This window comes from Urocampus carinirostris, chromosome 13, assembly GCF_059441175.1.
Source record: "Urocampus carinirostris isolate Australia breed hairy pipefish chromosome 13, RoL_Ucar_1.0, whole genome shotgun sequence".
NCBI lineage: Eukaryota > Metazoa > Chordata > Actinopteri > Syngnathiformes > Syngnathidae > Urocampus > Urocampus carinirostris.
In genome coordinates, this window is record NC_142361.1 from 3513806 (window position 1) to 3525908 (window position 12103).

The following is a 12103-nucleotide window of genomic DNA, read 5'->3' on the forward strand; positions in this document are numbered from 1 at the left end:
GATGTCAACTATAAGTTACATTGCAGGACATTTTGAAAATAAAGTCAGAAAGTGCAAATAGGTTTAAAAAACGGTCTATAATCATTTAACAGTATAACAAACGAAGTACATCCAGCAAAACAACTGTTACAATGTAAAAGTCAATAGAGTCAACCAAATAATCAGCAATAGTAACAATGGGTTTACATGTTTTTGTTTTGTTGCTTTCTGTTGGGTAAACTTTTTACATGTGTTTATGTAAATTTGCCACAGTAGTAGAGTACTTTACGAAACAAATGACACCTGGCATAGTCCATTTCTGTTGTTGAAAAAAAAGTGTGCTGTGCTTCCTATAGGTCATATTTAGCTTCTGTTAAAAAGAGTGTCGAGTTGGCCCTCTCTTCTGACTGGGAGGCAAGATGCATCAGCTTGCTAGGTAGTCAGGGGTTCTAAAAGTCATAAACTTAGATAATGGCTAAGGGTGCTGGGTGAGAGAGGGACTGCACTATCTACTTATGAAAGCGGCAGTTTGAAGAAACTGGTGGGGGGGTGAAGTATCGATCCCAGTATAATAGTATGAATTCAATCTAAATACTTGCTTAGTGTGTATAATATCCATATTGGGTTCATTCAGCTCACCCCGAACAGAAACTTCTAAACGGTACAAAGAAGTCAGGGTTAAATTGTGAGTGTAGCCAGACTTTAAATTATGAGATTGATGATGAGCTTTGTCAGTCGTTTTCCTGGTCAAAATATCTACAAACTGCTGTCGTGCTCCAAAATGTGAACCACACAATAAAGATATTAAGTTTGCCTCTTTGATTATTTATGAAAATAATTTTGACCCCCTAAAAATGCTACACTGTAAACCAGGGTCTGGAACCTTTGTGACTCAAAGAGCCATTATAGCAAAATATTTCGTTTTTTTTTTGTTTTTGAAAGAGCCATACCATAAACAAATTTCAGCAAAACCGCCAAACCCACCCTCCACTCGAAATCTATTTTTTTCAGAGCATTTCACTTTGTGACGTTAGAAAATGTATTGAATGAGAATAACACCAAAAGCCTATATCTCATATCAACAAACATACCACTTTAAACTTGTCTCAATCCCAGTTACAGTTAAGAGTCATTAAGGCTCTTTTTGACCTTTATTTTTTTGCATAAATAATGGTTTCAAAACCAGGTGCAAGCAGTGTTATTTAGTTAAAGTGTAACAAATTACTGCAAAAGAGAATACTAACATATTCGCCTTTAGTGCAGATGGCGCTGGGCAGAGGGAAGTGCGCTGTGTGAATAGCTCATCCACCCCTTCCGCTCTCCAATCAAATTACTCTGTGTACTTGGCTAGTGTTTCTGGCTGTTTACAGATTTTTGCGTTATCATCATAATGTGTCTCAATACTGAAATAAATTGTTTAACAAGGTTCAGTGTAAAGGATTTCTTGGCGAAGTACAGCCAAAACAGGGTCTGTCGCTGTGACACCTTGACTGTAAACTGTAGTGGGATGAATGCTCTTTATGTACTAGGTGGAACCATACTTACCATTGGAGCTATGTCATTTACAGTGTGTGCACACTAGACGTGTATATGGGCTTGATGTGATTTAAACGACACGGATGAGATTAACATGGATATAATTTTATCTCTGAGCCATATGCACTTATAAAAAGAGACATAAATTGCTTGCAAGCCATCGGTTCCCTGACCCCTACTGTACAGCCTTCTCCCTGCTTATTTTTTTCACATAATTGTAATCCATCCCCTCCCCCCACAAAATTTCAAGATGTGTTATTATGTTAGATTATACAAACGCCTGTCCAACGACAAACTGTTGTGGGGGAAATTTGAAGACTAATGAAATAATCTGCTTGTCACCCCACTAAGTCACCGTGATGAGGGTTTGAGAAGCTAGCAGAAAATCACAGACGCTGTGGGAGGTACAGCAAGAAGGCAATTAACTCTGGAGCCAACCCCGAGGCTCAACTTTCTCCCAAAAAGTGTTGTTCCGCTTAAAGCAAAGTACACATTGAATTATACAAAACCAGCCTCTTTCCCTAGAGGTTTCTGATCTGAAGCGAGGTAATTTCAAATGTATAATGGCAGAGATGGGTCATGTGAGGTGTGTAAGGGTCAAAAAGCATAATAGGAAAATGAGGAGGAAAAAAAGAGTCACGCTCGGCCCAAGTAATAGATCCCACAGAAAGCGCTTAGCCACACCCACTATTGTTACGATATCCATGTATCACACGTGGAGCAAATGGGGCTGCTGAAAAAACAGCAAGCGACTTTTTAGTTGCTATCCCCCAGCCTCATTTCGTCCTTATTTTGCAAATGTGTCTCAAAAGACACTAGAAAAGGGTCTCAATTACTATGTACATATTCATGGAATCAAGGTGTCCAAGGACGCTAATAACCCTTTAAGAGTGGATGCAAAATGTCAGCGATCTGTGAGGAAGTCAGAAGCCATATGCCAATTATAAATTGAAATAGATTCTGATTTGTGAGTGATAAAGTTACATAGAGGATATAATAATTTACAAGTTTTACTTTAATTACGAAACGTCAACTTCGCTTGTATTTGTTTTTGTCGTATTCTAAAGAGGGAATGTGCAAGTACAGTGGCCGCAGTAACTCACAAACGTCTCTCACAGAAAACTAACCGACCCAAGAGCAGCGTAATAAGAATATAACACTTGCGGTAGAACAAATAACTTTGTTTTGGTTCCCATCGATCCTATGCACGTTGAGTTGATCATAAAGCCACGAACATGCCATTCTTTTTCTGTGATACAAAAAGGGCTGGGCTGTCGTCTGCCTTGCTCGCGCTGATTGGCTTAAAACAAGCGCTGTCGGATGTATTAATTGAAATAATCCGGCATATAAAAGGACTGGTCTACAACTATATTTATCATCCACTGGGTTATAGTTACAGAAAATATCAAATCAGTCGATCACTTACTATTTGTCAAAATCAAGGTTTTCTACAAGATGATCTTGATAAATTATCATATCATAAATACAAATCCTTGTATATATTTTTTTCTGGAGGTTACTTCTACTTAAAGATACTTTTTGTTATTGCTCTGACTCGTGGAAGCTTAGAGGGAACACTATCTCAAAATACTTGGGGAGTACTAAATCCAGCTTGTGTCGTTACGTCATTGTAGACAAGCTGAGAAAAATTGACAATCTGACGACGCAAATAGTTGAAGTTTGTCATTTTTGAGAATAAAACCTTTAAGAAATTCCCAGAGCGAAACGCAAGCGATGAGGAGCTGAGCCAAACGTGTCAGCTCGTCTCCGTTGAAGAATACCGTCCGTCTCGCGTCGATCAAACACGACATGGCGAACATGACAGAAAATCTCTACTTTACTCGTTGCTTTGCCTTCTCCAAGTTTGCACTACATCTCGCCACGCTCTTGGCCTACTTTCCTCAAAATAAATAAATAGATAAAAAATCCAACGGTGTCTTGGCTGGCTGACATGTTAAAAAGCGGTTGATGTTCTTCCGGAAGGCGGCAGGACGACATCAGGACCACCGGGAGGCCCATATCAAGGACCTGAAGCTAAACATCTTAGGGACAGGAAGAATGTCGATGGCGACCTATTCTTATTTTTACTTACGTTTCTTTTTCTTGCCTGAAGATTCTTCTTTGTCCCTTTACTGACTGTGTTGTTATTTTTGCCATGACAGATTCAGAAATCACGTTACTAGTGATTACTTTTGGCCCTTTTCTTTTCAGAACAACCAAATCATTCAATATATGGCAATATCTACCATAGCTACAGTATGTGTTAAGACAAGTTAATAACAGTTTAAAATAAAAAACAAAACAAAAAACAGACTTGGATTTTTCAGGATTATAATGAAGTAGGGAATGGAACTGAACACAGACACATTGTAAGACCAGATAAAAGGGGAAACATGGACTGTGATAAATATATTTTAAAAAGTTTTTAATTCTTACTCTCTCACTTGTCCATGTACTGTCAACTATTTTTCAGCATGACCAAGGGGTTTTATAGGCTTGCGTGAAAGATGGTGAAGCAATTCCTGGAGACAGAGATGCACATCACAATTCATGGCCAATTTAACAATAAAAACTAATAATGTTCCAAGGATTTTTTATTTTTTTCAATTTGTTACAAATAACAAAAAATGCTATACGAAATGCATTACTTATTATGCCCCGTCATTTCTTGCCTGTTATTATTCCGTGCTCACACAGAGATGCCTGTAAGATATCAATGTGGGCTGCAACCATGTGGGTGTTTTGGGGAACTACTTTAATTAATTAAGATTTTTTGTTAAGGTCGCAGTTGTGGAAATTAAAATAGCACATGTCAAACACGGGCATTGGCGCCCCAATTGTAAAAGGGGGTTATTAGCCACACCTGACGTGGCTTGTCTCTTTCTAATCCAAACTTCAAGCACCCCAGTACAAGACCAACAGTTAGGGGTGGGCGATACTGGGAATCTTGGTATCGATCTGATCCAAGTAAATATATGGTAGTATTGATTGGTACTCAAAACCATTACCTTTTTCTTGGAAATGTCATAATCATTGAATAATTTAACCTTCCCCCTCAAGTGCCATTAGATCTCTCTCTACCGGAAACCAGCACCAATCATCTCCTTTCTGTCACTGCACCCTGATCTGTTCCACCTGTCTGTTTTCATTTACCACCGGCTGTTTTGAAATCCCTGCCAATCAAGCTCTGTATTTAAAGCCCTGCCTTACAGCCTACCTTTGTTAAATCGTCTTCTACACCTACAGCCGGAACCTGTCGGCGCTTCTGACTCTGAACCTGGACTTGTTTGACCCTTTTCTGCCCTCTCTTCTGCCCCGGTCTTCCAGACACATGGTAAGTGAGCCCAGACCCATCATCTCCTACTACCCCGCTACGCAACTCAGCCACTGGGGAACACACACACACACAGACACGGACATTCTCTCCCGTTTCCCCCATGCCTACATAAACTTTCTTAACGTGACGCAATTGTGGTCTGCCTGATCCGTGACATTGAGTTAGTTTGCAATTACAATAAACGCAGAACAAGATTTTAGGCACGAAATGTTTCTTTTTTTATCAAACAACTACATCAATGTGAAAAACATAATATAAATACTATTACAACGGTTTCAGAACAAAAGCCAGTCAAATGAAAGAAAGCAGATAGCAGGCACTGTATTACCATGTCAACTTGAGAAATAAAATACCTTCAATTGCAAAATATTTTGAAATACTGTAATGCTAATGAACTTTTGAATGAAGTTTCATCTGTGTCTTATTGGCTCTGTTGCCATAGTGACAACAGATTCACATGTTTTCATTTCTAGTTGCAGCCCGTTACTCTCTGCAAGGTGAGTTTTTTCATGTGTTTTTTGTAAATTTCTAATGTTTCCACAGTAGCAGACCACATTACCACAAAATTTTACCTGGCATTATCCTTTCCTGTAGTTGAAAAAAAGTACAAACAGTGCTGCACTTCCTGTTTGCTGCTCTCATTTATAGCTTTTGGTAGGGGCGGGAACATCATCGACATCATCAACAACATTTTGTATGTTTGTGTTTTGTATTTTCTCGTTTTGTGTTTTTTTTCTTGCGATAAACTGGCCCATAAAAGTACGAAGAAAAATGGAGCAGTTCGGTCACTCTGTGTCCCTGTAGTTTGTATTCTTCCTTGCACTTTTTAGCACTCATTTTCGGTTGCGCCACACAATATAGCGACATCAACTGGTCAATTAAGACACACTGACCCTTTAATTAAAATGGAGCCCAAACAAAATATGAAGTCATTTATTACCGATTGACCGATCTAATTTTATATTAACTCTTGATGATTTTATATTTTTAGATCTTATTTTTGAGTAAAGTGGAATGTTTTTTTTTACTGAAATGCCTGATTCAGCTCAACCTCATCCAGACCCTAGCTCCGGGGGCCCCTAAGTAAATTGAGTTTGAGACCCTTGCAGTAAATAAAAAGGAGCTTGATAATGACGACAAGGTTTGGAACGAGGTGAGATGCAGGTGAGGAAAGTGAGTAGGCGCAGGCCAACACATTTCAGCCAATCTATCAATAAGGTGTGCCAGATTATTAATGGCCACCAGTTGACATAAAAACAGGCATGTCGGGTAGATCCTTGTCCAGGATTATTCATTGCGAGAGAAACAACGATTCCTCTGGGCTGTATCCCTCTCTCTCTGCCAGGTACTGGAAGCCTCGACCCCTTCAGCAAACGTCTAGGATCTCCTAAAGCGTATACAGTAATCCTGGGTTGAGCCAGGTCTACGTTATTATTACAATCACAAATGAAGCTGTTTCTCATTAGTTGTAACCCCAGGTCTTCTGTTTCATGAAAACATTGGCCTGACGTTGGTGAGATACAAGCTCAACAAGGATGCCTTGTTATGACCTGCAGCCTCGTTATTGTTTTCTCTCCAGACGCCGCCTCAGTCTTTTCCCGGAACCGATTAGAATTCACGGAGCACCCAGTGGTGATTTCTTTGCACTCTTTTGACTTTCCTTGCGTGTGATGGACTTTCAATTCTGGAAGTCTTAACAGTAATTCGCCACTACCACTTTGAATAAACCCTCGAACCATAGCGCCATTTTCTTGCACTTCAATTAGAGAGTTTCCTTGCTGTGGGAGCCAGACCTGTTGACCAGGGTGGTGGCGAGATGCCAGAGAAAAATGTTTGTTCACCTGCCGTTGAGAATTGCAAGACAATAATAGGAGGGCAGATATCTTCTGCAAGACACTGGAGCCGATGGGACTATTGCCTGTTCCTGCTGGTAGTTAAATGGGGGGACTGTTATCCTGTGGTTAATATGATATATGCTGTCTTCGGGGATTCTGTAGAGGTGAAACACGTGTTGGAGGAGGAGGTACCACGTGTCAGCAACAGATAAGAGCTTCTGAAGTCCGACAAAGTCAAATAACAAGAGCACTAAAGTCCCAAACCATGGGTCGGAAACTTTTTTGACCCTAAAAGCAATGCGAACAAAATGATTGGGATTTTTTTTAAGAGAGCCGCACCATAAGTTTTAAGACAAAACTCAACATAACTGCCAAATCCGCTCTCCAGACAATTGCTAATTCTTCAGCATATTTTATTTTACTGTTTGATGTTTGATGATTTGATAAAAATCTATCAAATAATTATAATGCCAGATACTGTTACTTAAGAGTGTTGAAGCTCATTTTGGCTGTCATTTCTGTCCTGAATAATAGTTTCAAAACAAGGTGCAGGCAAAGTTATTTTGTAAAAATGTCCCAAAATACTCCAAATCAAGAAGAGGGATTGCAAGTACCCTCTGTTCAGCTCCACCCATTCCCACTGCTCACCCAATCAAAGTGCTCTAGGTGCTTTACTAGAGCTCCTGGGTATTTAGTTTTTATGTGGCTTATCATCATAAATTATCCCTCATCATAAATTATCTCAAAAATGAAAATATATCGTTAAATTAACTTCCATATAAAAGATTATTTAGCCATTTACAGTCAAAACGGGTTCTGTTGGTGTGACACTTTGTAAGTTGTGGTAAAAATTGTGTCCTACATATACTGGTCTGAACCTTTTTGTCAGTATCAAACCCTTTGTTAGGAATCTTTTGCTTTTGCACGTGCGGCAATCATTTTCATGTGTAACAATACACTAAGTAAATGCGCAAAATGTACTTTATCTCCGAGCCATATGTACTATGAAAAGAGCCATATATGGCTCACGAGCCATAGGTTCCCGACCCCTGCACTAAACCTTGATTTAATATCTGGAGTTCACTAAAAGACACATGACCCCCGAAAAAAACAAAAACAAAGATTCTTTGCTGACAAATATTTAAAACAATATTTGTGAAACCAAGTAATCGTTGAACGTTTGCTACTAAGCCACTGTTCATGTCAATCTGGTAATACTACCTGGACAAAGATTTTTGGACGCTTCAAATTCTTGGGTATGACAATCGCGGGATCTTGTCCAGAAAGATTGGTCAAAAACTAATATTGCTAGATTTTTTTGCCTTTTGCCACTTTGCACAATATACAGCAACTGATTCTACTGTTGTATTATGAACTAATGCCACAGCTAACCAAAACACTTGCAGTAGTGCTGTGCTGAATATTCATGTTGCTCCATTGTGACGTGGTAAACAGGATTAACCTCCCAACTCCGGGCTGTGGTGTTTCAGACGTTGTTCTTACAGTCGCTCGGCACTTGCTTGCATCATCAGGTGCTGGCTTACTAGCCAGCAGACGATAAGGAAAACATTAAGAGGGTAAGGGGGACAAAATTTGCCCTTTAGCGTACGAAAAACTAACACATTAGCGCAAGTGTTACAATATTAGTTTTGACGCTGTGGTCCAGAGGTGCGTATGTATGCTACAGCTTTATTCATTATGTATTAGTGATTTGTTTTATTCAAGATATGAAGTGCTTTTTTTCTTTTTATCTAAAAAAAACCTCACTAGTGTTCCAACCGGTTATTGCATTCTACGGGAAATATTTGTCAATAAGATATGTGTTTTTAATATGACTTTTTTTTCGGCATTGGTGAAACTTTTATCCACAAATATATAAAAAAAACAGTTGTCGGACAAATCTTAAAAAAGGGTGGTGATGTCTGGCAAATTTTAAGAAGTACTTCTAGAGAAATTCTGTTTTTCGCAACAGTATTTGCATAAAACATAACAGGAGCAAGACGGGAGGTCGACATTACTTTATTCAATATTTATAACAAATTCACAATACTCGACTTTTTTCACTCACACATCAAGTCTTCAGTGTATGGATTCCTAATTGAACAGTAATGGGAGTTATTTATCCGTAACGCTAGACTTTCTCTTTTGTTTCATTGGCGTCAATGTCAGGTCGTTGGAGTTTCCTTTAATCCTCGAGGAATTTTACCAAGCGAATGCAATTTGGTCCATTACCATGGCAACTACCACCAATGACCATGACAACAAAAAAATAACAATTCGGCACTATTCTCCACGGTATGGTTGCACTTTGTTCTTGAAATATTGGGATCACGTTTTACGCGATGCAGCCCTCATCTGCGTTTTCTTTCGGTGCAATTGCAGATATGTCTTCGTCTTTGTAATCGCCATCTTTAATGGGCATATGATTCAAAACCATCTGACGTAAACAACTCGGTGAAGAACTGAAAATAAAGGAGCTGAACAAAGAGAAAAATCAAAGTCTAAGTGTCATTTTCATCTAAATTTTTCTTGTTGTTTCTTTAAATGTAAAAATTTTGTAAAGGAATATTTTTCTAATATATTAATTTATTACTCTCATTCAGAAAAAAAATTGGATCATTTTGGGCTGTTATCAGTCGTTTATAACTCAGTTTTACCTCTTTTGAAAAGCTGTACTTTGTGACGTATTTTGGAGGCTACGCTCAGCTGCGATGCTCCACATTTGTTTATCTCTAAACGGAGGCCAATAAACGCAGTGTTGCAGATGCTGTTTGAAGTTGCTGTTGGGAAATGGTGAGTGATGCGCTGGGGAGGAGTACTAGGAGGGTTTGTTAAAGAGAATTATTCTTGCAATGTTGGGACCTTTTTCCCTTTTATGTATAAACCTTTCACCTGAGATAGTTTCACTATTATGTAAAAACATCAAAGTGTTTTTGGATGGAACTGTTTTTCTGGGAAGAAACAAAGACCATTATAATGCTTAATCTATTACTTCTTTAGAGGTAAACTGGAGTCAAATATGTTTCAACAGTAGTATGTGGACCCTCACTTATGCAAAAAAAGGTGGTATTTTTGTTTGACAGGGTGTGCTAATTCACCACGAGAGGTCGCTGCTGCTGAACTGAAACATGCGCATTTTAAGACATACAACGGAAACTTAACAAATACCAATGTAAATTTTATTTTGTATTTTGTCAATTACAAGGCTTTATCCTTGAGAGAGGGATGAGACATTTTTCAAAGCCAATATTGTATCCTGATCACTGGCCCGCAGTACAGCAATCTTTTTTTTTTTTTTTATCTTTGTAACAAAAGTCCTCAACTGAACTGCTTTTCCTCAGTTCAGTCTGAATCCCGGAATTTGAACAGGCAGCGAGACACAGAAGGACTACGCCAACAGTGCAAAGATTATTTCCAAAGAAACATTTTAGCATGAAGAATAGAATAGAATAGAATATGCCTTTATTGTCATTGTTACAACATGGGATATATTGTGACAACGAAATTGGACGACTCCAGTTCCACATTTTACAGTGAGGATAAGGAAACAAAGAGATAAAGGAACAAAGAAGATGTTTTAACTGTCTTTGTTGTAAATAGGCTTTGTTTCCTCCGGAGGGGAGGGTGTATGAGGGGGGTGAGGGACAAACAGAGATGGGGGATCCAACTGGATGTTTGATCTTACTGTACACACGGTCCAGTGTTTTATTCCCTAATTGCTCAGTCCACGTATTGAATTGATTTGGGAAGTACAGTCCGTAAACATGCCCGATTAAAGTCGCCGGCGTTGATAAAAGCTCCGTTGGGGTGTGCAAGCTGCTGTTTATTGATAGCAGCGGGCAGGGGATTTAGCGCTATGCTAACGTTAGCATCCGGTGAAACGTTAGCATCTGGTGGAACATAACAGCAAGCACAATGACCACAGTTAGCTCTCTCGGTAGATAAAAAGGTCTACACGATACTGCTCGAAACTCTATATCGAGTGAGCAGTGCGTGTCAATGATTCGGCTGTTATTGTAGCGCATAGTCTCCAACCCGTTTTTACCGGAGTCTCCGTCTCGTTCGTGCCGGTGAAGCGTGCGTCCTGCTAGTTGTAATGCAGCGTCGGGAAAGCCAAGACTCCGTGATGACAAAAATACTTCAATTCCGGACGTTGTTGGTGGCGATCCGCAGCTCAAATTCACTCATTTTATGGACGATGGATCTGGCGTTGGTTAGGAACATGCTTGGGAGCGCTTGTCTGTGTGGTCGCCTTCTTAGCTCAGACCCGACTGGCAGCCTTTTTCTTTTGCTCCGTCGTTGTCGGCAGGCAGATCACCCAGGGAGATCCGGTGGTCTCTGTATATCCCTCGGGATGTTGTGGATGTTATTGTATTTGCGAAGGGAGTCGAAGGGAAAATATGAGGGATAAAGGGACACTGAAAAACAAAAGACCAACTGGAGCCCGTGAAGCCGCTGCGTTTGGAAGCGCCGCCATCTTGAACGTTGTGACTTTAATTTTGTTTTGATGTTGTTGCCCTCATGAAAGCTTGTAAGAAATCATTAGGAATTATTTATTTCATATTTCATTTTGACTTGATAGTATTGCAAAAACAGTAAACCTTTTTTACACAAGGATTGCATCGCAAAAAAGACCTGGGATAGTCAAAACGCGCAGAAGTGAAACATGCATTTATTTAATAAATAACAGTAACATTTAATAGAAACGACTGTCAAAATAACAACTATAGGTCTACAGTACTGGAGGTGGGATCAGCTGGCGAGCGCCTAGTGGCCGGACCCTTACCCACGGGGGCCGGCCGGGCACAGCCCGAAGGGACGACGTGGGACCCTCTTCCCATGGGCTCACCACCTGTAGGAGGGGCCAAAGGGGTCGGGTGCGTAGAGAGCTGGGTACCAGCCAAGGGAGGGGTCCTTGGCGCGACGATCCCCGGCTACAGAAACTGGCTTTTGGGACATGGAACGTTACCTCTCTGGCAGGGAAGGAGCCGGAGTTGGAGCGTGAGGTTGAGAAATTCCGACTAGATATAGTCGGACTCACCTCCACTCACGGCTTGGGCTCTGGTACCAGTCCTCTCGAGAGGGGTTGGACTCTCTTCCACTCTGGAGTTGCCCGTGGTGAGAGGCGCAGAGCCGGTGTGGGCATATTAGTTGCCCCACGGCTGGGCGCCTGCACGTTGGGGTTCACCCCAGTAGACGAGAGGGTAGCCTCCCTCCGCCTTCGGGTGGGGGGACGGGTCCTGACTGTTGTTTGTGCTTATGCACCAAATAGCAGTTCGGAGTACCCACCCTTCTTGGAGTCCTTAGAGGGTGTGCTTGAGAGCGCGCCCGCTGGAGACTCCCTCGTACTGCTGGTAGACTTCAATGCTCACGTGGGCAATGACAGTGAGACCTGGAGGGGCGTGATTGGGAAGAA

The 12103-nt window shown here is 40.6% G+C and overlaps 1 long non-coding RNA gene across 1 annotated transcript in view; it reads left to right on the forward strand.

The window, feature by feature from the left end:
• Window positions 1-12103, forward strand: part of LOC148353507 (uncharacterized) — a 123798-nt gene that overhangs the window by 78694 nt on the left and 33001 nt on the right. Inside the window, exon 2 of the long non-coding RNA XR_015852422.1 lies at window positions 4762-4849. This is a non-coding gene — a long non-coding RNA (uncharacterized LOC148353507). The remainder of the gene's footprint in view (window positions 1-4761; window positions 4850-12103) is intronic.